This window comes from Triticum aestivum, chromosome 3B (genome assembly GCF_018294505.1).
Source record: "Triticum aestivum cultivar Chinese Spring chromosome 3B, IWGSC CS RefSeq v2.1, whole genome shotgun sequence".
Taxonomy (NCBI): Eukaryota; Viridiplantae; Streptophyta; class Magnoliopsida; order Poales; family Poaceae; genus Triticum; species Triticum aestivum.
In genome coordinates this window covers 818,310,224-818,316,174 of record NC_057801.1, presented here as the reverse complement: position 1 = coordinate 818,316,174, position 5,951 = coordinate 818,310,224, and the positions used below count along the sequence as shown (strand labels likewise).

Genomic DNA, 5,951 nt, shown 5'->3' with positions numbered 1-5,951 from the left:
TATATACGGGGGCAGGGGGGCACCCTAGAACACACAAGTTGATCTTCGTGATCGTTCCTTAGCCGTGTGCGGTGCCCCCTCCACCATATTCCACCTAGGTCATATCGTTGCGGTGCTTAGGCGAAGCCCTGTGTCGGTAGAACATCATCATCGTCACCACGCCGTCATGCTGACGGAACTCATCCCCGACACCCTGCTGGATCGGAGACCGGGGATCGTCATCGAGCTGAACGTGTGCTGAACTCGGAGGTGCCGTACGTTCGGTACTTGGATCGGTCGGATCGTGAAGACGTATGACTACATCAACCGCGTTGTCATAATGCTTCCGCTTTCGGTCTACGAGGGTACTTGGACAATACTCTCTCCTCTCGTTGCTATGAATCACCATGATCTTGCGTGTGCGTAGGAAAATTTTGAAATTACTACATTCCCCAACAAAATGTTGCTGACAGTGGATCCCATTTGGATTTTAGCTCGACTTAGCTGCTGCATGTAATGCATGGGTCGGGTTTTTCTCGTCCTGCTTGGAAAATTTATGTATAAAGTAGAGATATATGTATTTCTTGGGCAATATGTTCGTGTATGAAGTAGATGGATATAACATAAAACAAACATACCTGCACCAGTGTTAACCATGGCTTAGCACCAGAGCACTCCCGCTGCAGTCTTGCAACGTGTGGTTAAGTTCACATGGCTTCAGTTTTGGTTACATGATGAGGTCATTCCTTTCTCTCATTTTGAGAACTTTTTTTTTTTGATAATATGTTTCTCTCTTTTTGAGAACTTTGAGTTTGTCTTTACATTTATTTCAGTTTATGTGTAACTAAATGACATATTTTCATTGCTTTGTGCAATCTGTACACGTCCAAGGTTATACAGGGTGAAGCCTGATAGTTCAATCATATTTACTATGAAAAACTCAGTCTTAATGTATGTATTGCTTTGGATGTTTGTTGGCAGAGATAAATAGAATAATGAACTTATCGTGATTTAGTTTACTTTCAGCATTCACAGTATTGTCTACCAATACAACATCTATAAAAACGAGATAGTATTTGTCCCTAAATAGAGTACAATTCGGTTGTCTTTTAGTATTTATGATTTCTAAATCACTTTTTTTAGATACTTTGCAATGGAATTTTTAAAAGTATATATATTGTTCTTTCATGGTAGTCAAGTGGAAATGGAGAGTATGCTTGTGAATTTTCAGCCTAATATACTATAATGTTGATGATATGCAAAAGAACAAGATAAAAATAAGTTATTTTAGACTAATGAAGTTTTTGTTGCAAGTACATAATTTATAGTTTTTTATGTGCAACAAATGTCCAAATTTTCATATATGTTCATACCTTAATTTTTTTTGACAACTATATGTTCATACCTTAATAGTATTCTCACTTTTATTTCGTTATTCTCTCATGATGGCAGGGCTCGACAATGCATGTTATTCCTTCCATGTGTGCTACTGCCAAATTTCCAAACACAAGTTTTTCATGTAGTTGTAACTTTTATGTGCTTATGACATGCTAATAAATTCTGACCTGATCTTCTCTTTTTATATTAGGAGTTAGTTAGGAGTGATTTTTGTCACAGTACAATCCCATGGATTATATCTAAACATATATTAAATGGCACCGCGGGGATTTAAATTTCCTCACCAAATGTAGATGCACTTAGAATGGAAATTATGTCAGATTAGAACATTTATGCAACAACATAGCTATTGCCAGATGTTTACATAAGGTGGATGGCAGAGTTAGCTCACGGCAAAGCCCGCATCATACTCTCGCAATTACTAAATGTATGAATAAATTTATAAGAGAAGCTGAAATAGCTCAGTTGGCTAGAGCGTGTGGTTGTTAACCACAAGGTTGGAGGTTTGAGCCCTCCTTCTAGCACATTGTTTGATTTTCAGCTCTTTATTATTATTATTTTTGTGAATTTCCACAATTTCTCTCTTTTTAATTTTTTGTAAATTCACACCATTGCTATTTTCATTTTTGTAAATTGTTCATTGTCTTCTTTCTAGATTCCCAACATTAGTTGCTCTTCCTATATTCATCAGTCTTTCTTTCTTTTCATTGTCAATAGTAACATTGCATGCTTGGGCATGGATCAGGGGTCTATTAGCTTAGCTACTAATCTAGTATAGTATCCTTGATCAAAGCATGTTTCTCGGTGGCCTGGACGTCTGTCTCTTGCGGTCTTTGTCGCGGATCCAACATGCACGGCTAGCTATATATCGGACTAGTTCTGCTGCGGCTGCTGGACTAGGAGCACCATGGAGGCTTTGGACAGTACCATGGAGTATGATGAGTGACTCTGGTATGATGAGGCACTTAAAGGCCATGGAGCGTGCGTGCGCCCGCGCGTGCACATGCAATTAGTTAGCTGCTCCCAATCCATGTCCAAATGTGTCCGTCCATCGGATTGAACATGGCATCATGCTAGCTAGCTAGCTGGCTAGAAAGCGCAACGAATGTCTAATCTATCTACCTTGAGCCTGTTCTGCCATGCAAAAAATGGTTTCCACATAACTTACTGACCTGACAGGCACGTCCGGTCGCCGCATTTGGAAAATAGGTGTCGAGACGACGAGTGTATATCACCCTTTGGGCGCCGAGAGTGTGTTATCCCTCTGCTCTCTGTCAAGTAAGATGACCGACCGAGCATTATTAGTTTAGCAACAACAACAAGATTAGTTATTTATTCCCCCAGCCAAATAAAGCCACCGCGGTCTCTGTTTTGGGAGTAAATGACACTAGCTAGAGGTCACAAAACTTGTGCAGTGGGTTCACTTTAGTCACACCTACGTGAAAGTCACAAAATCAGATCACACAACTAAAGTTTTGGGTGCATATAGATCACAACCGGAAAACCAGAACGCCCACCAGGGCCTCAATACGTGGCCAGGACGTCGTGATTCACTGTTTGCCGCGTGACCACCCATGACGGGGTAACTGAGAATGGAAAGATACATGGGCCCACACCCTAAATGACTGGATTTAGGCATGCCAGAAGTTCCGGGATTGCCCGGAGGCTCCGGGGACCGGATGTTCCAGGGTAGAATTTGGGATAGTTCTGAGATGTTTGTAAGGTTTGCAAGTGTTGGCGTAGGCGAGGCCGAAAGTTCCAGAACAGTCCAAAAGGTTCGGGGCATGTTCCAGGATTTTCCGAGAGGTTGGTGAGGTCACGTAGGGGTAAACCTGGAAGTTCTGAGCTAGATGGTCAAAAGTTCTAGGGTTTCCATGAGTCTTCTCCTTGGTGCATTCCGACATCGCCTTCTCCACTTCATCTTCGCGGTTCTTTGTTCCATGCTTCCCTCGCATATGGTGACCTCCTACATTGCATGTTCGTCATTTTGGCTCTTTATTATTATTATTATTATTATTATTATTATTATTATTATTATTATTATTATTATTATTATTATTATCCACAATTTATCTCTTGTTTATTTTTTGTAAATTCACACCACACCATTGCCATTTTTCTTTCTGTAAATTGTTCATTGCCTTCTTTCTAGATTCCCAACATTAGTTGCTCTTCCTATATAGATCAGAGTCTTTCTATCTTTTCATTATCGATAGTAACATTGCATGCTTGGCATGGATCAGGGGTCTATTAGCTTAGCCAGTAATCTAGTAGTATCCTTCATCAAAGCATGTGTTTCGATGGCCTGCACATATGTCCACTTCATCTTTGTGGACCTTCTTTGTTCCATGCTTCCCTCACATATGGTGACCTTCTTCATTGCATGTTCGTCATTCAGCTCAAACCTATAGGTACAAATGGTAGGAAGGTCAAGTAGAATGCCATCCTTGAGAGAGCCAAGTACACATGTGTAAATGGGGAGATTTAACTTTATATATATGACGTGGGTGATGCGTGTGTCTCATGACAATGGGACACTTGACTTGTTGATGTTGTGGGATGCTCCGCATCAACAAGGTTGGCCAACTATCCTCGGTTCGAACTGGAGTCGGAGAATCATGGCATATAACCATGTTGTCTACTCTACAGAACAACGCGACCAAGACAAAATGCAAAAGAAAATGACATGACCGAACAGTCATATCTAGGGACACACCATCTTCCACATGCCTCCCGCCGATGGGAAGAAGCATAACCGGAATGAGCGCAAGGCGGGGAGACCATATCCCACACCGATAGCGACACCATCACCACCGCTGAAGAGACAACCCAAAATTTATTCATAGCACTACCACCTTCGGACTGAAGCCTTGGAGTCTCCATCCCCACCAAATAAACTAAAGGGGAGAGGGCCCTCAGACTCACCGGGGATAGATCATCCACCGCGGCCACTCGCCTAGGTTAGCGAGAGGGAGAACCATCGGAAAAGAATGAGTCGTGGCTCTCACGACAAGTTCATTTAAAATCTCGTAAGTGTATTTTTTAAGAAGAAATGGCATGCTAGATCACACGAACTAGAAACAGTAACCGTTTTAGAGGGAGCCAAAAGCAATTGCCTCCTAAGTGAGTGATTATTTATTTTCAAATTTTAGTATTTTTTCTTGAAATATTAGCCGTCTTTTGAGTCATTGGATAAACAAACATTCAACTTATCGTGCTCACCTTCACACATATGATATGTACATTAGAAATAGTAGTAACATTTCTCTTGAGCCAATCCTCCCTGCGAGAGGCACCGAGGAAATCTTGAAAAATGTTGGCTAGCGGCTATATTAAATGTGTATATTTTCACATGCACAGAGATATGTATGGTAAGATGTAAAAGTGAGTTTGAGTGAGTTGCTCCATGCTTCTACGGGTTGATAGCCTTGGCTCGTCTACTTAATGAAAGGCCATGAGTTGTCTGCAACCTTTTTGTGAACAAATGAACGGCCAAAGCATAGAAGACGTGAACAGCATGCTACGTACGGGATGACAAAGCTTTACAAAAAATAGCTGAACGATTCAAGCTAGTGCCTGAAAACTATGGTCTGATATTCGGTCTAGTATACAAATTTAAGGCAGAAGATAGCTATTAGTATTGTTTAGCAAGAAAGCTTACATTCACATGCCTTTCGTGTTACCTTTTTTGGTCAGCCAAAATCAACATATTTTTGGCCATTATCTGCACGATGAGAGGAGATAGATATCTAATAGATAAAGGTGTAAATTGAAAAAAGCACTAAGCTGGAATAGCTCAGTTGGCTAGAGCGTGTGGCTGTTAACCACAAGGTCGGAGGTTCGAGCCCTCCTTCTAGCGTTTTCTGTTTTTTTTTTGCAAATTCTCACCATTGCACTTTTGTTTTTATATATAAAGAAATTCATATCATTGCTCTTATTCTTTTTTGTACATTCCCACCATTGATCACTAACATTTTTTTGGAAATTCCTACAATTCGGAGTTCTTTCTTCCATTGTTGATTGTAACGTTGCATGTATAGCATGGATCAGTGGTGTGTTCCCTTGCTTTTTTTTTTGATATGTTTGCAAATTCTAACCATTGTCGTGCGTACTAGCCTGCGCGTACCATACCTTACCGTGCGCTCCAGCCGCTATGGCCGATCAACCCAACCGAATATACGCTAATTACTCTGAACCACGCACTCGCGAAAAATCTATCATAAAGGAAGAGCCACTGCTGGAGCTGCGCCTGCGTGCTTCTCCTGCTCTCCGCGCGGCCCAGCTCCCCCTGCTGCAGCTTGTAGGAGGTCGTCCACCGGTGTGTTCGCGCAGCCCAGCGGTGGAGAGCCCGGCCGCCCCACGCGCCGCCCGGCCTCCCGCCCTGGTCGCCACTGGCCGGCGCGCCTGGTGCCGAGGCCGCCCGTGGCGCCCTGGCCGCCGCCAGTGCGTGGCTCGTCTTGGCCGGGGCCGCTCGTGGAGCGCGCGAAGGAGCTGGGCGGCGCGGGCGAGCACTGGCCCGAGGGCTGCCGCTTCCTGGAGGGCCACAGGCACGAGGTGGTGGCGGGCACTGGCCA

The 5,951-nt window shown here is 43.1% G+C and overlaps 2 non-coding genes across 2 annotated transcripts; both read left to right on the top strand.

Annotated features, from left to right (window-relative positions):
• Positions 1 to 1,827: 1,827 nt before the first annotated feature.
• Positions 1,828 to 1,901, top strand: TRNAN-GUU (transfer RNA asparagine (anticodon GUU)). The gene has a single exon. It is a non-coding gene; the product is annotated as a tRNA-Asn (tRNA).
• Positions 1,902 to 5,162: 3,261 nt separating this feature from the next.
• On the top strand, positions 5,163 to 5,236 carry TRNAN-GUU (transfer RNA asparagine (anticodon GUU)). Its single transcript has one exon. It is a non-coding gene; the product is annotated as a tRNA-Asn (tRNA).
• The last annotated feature ends 715 nt before the right edge of the window (positions 5,237 to 5,951 follow it).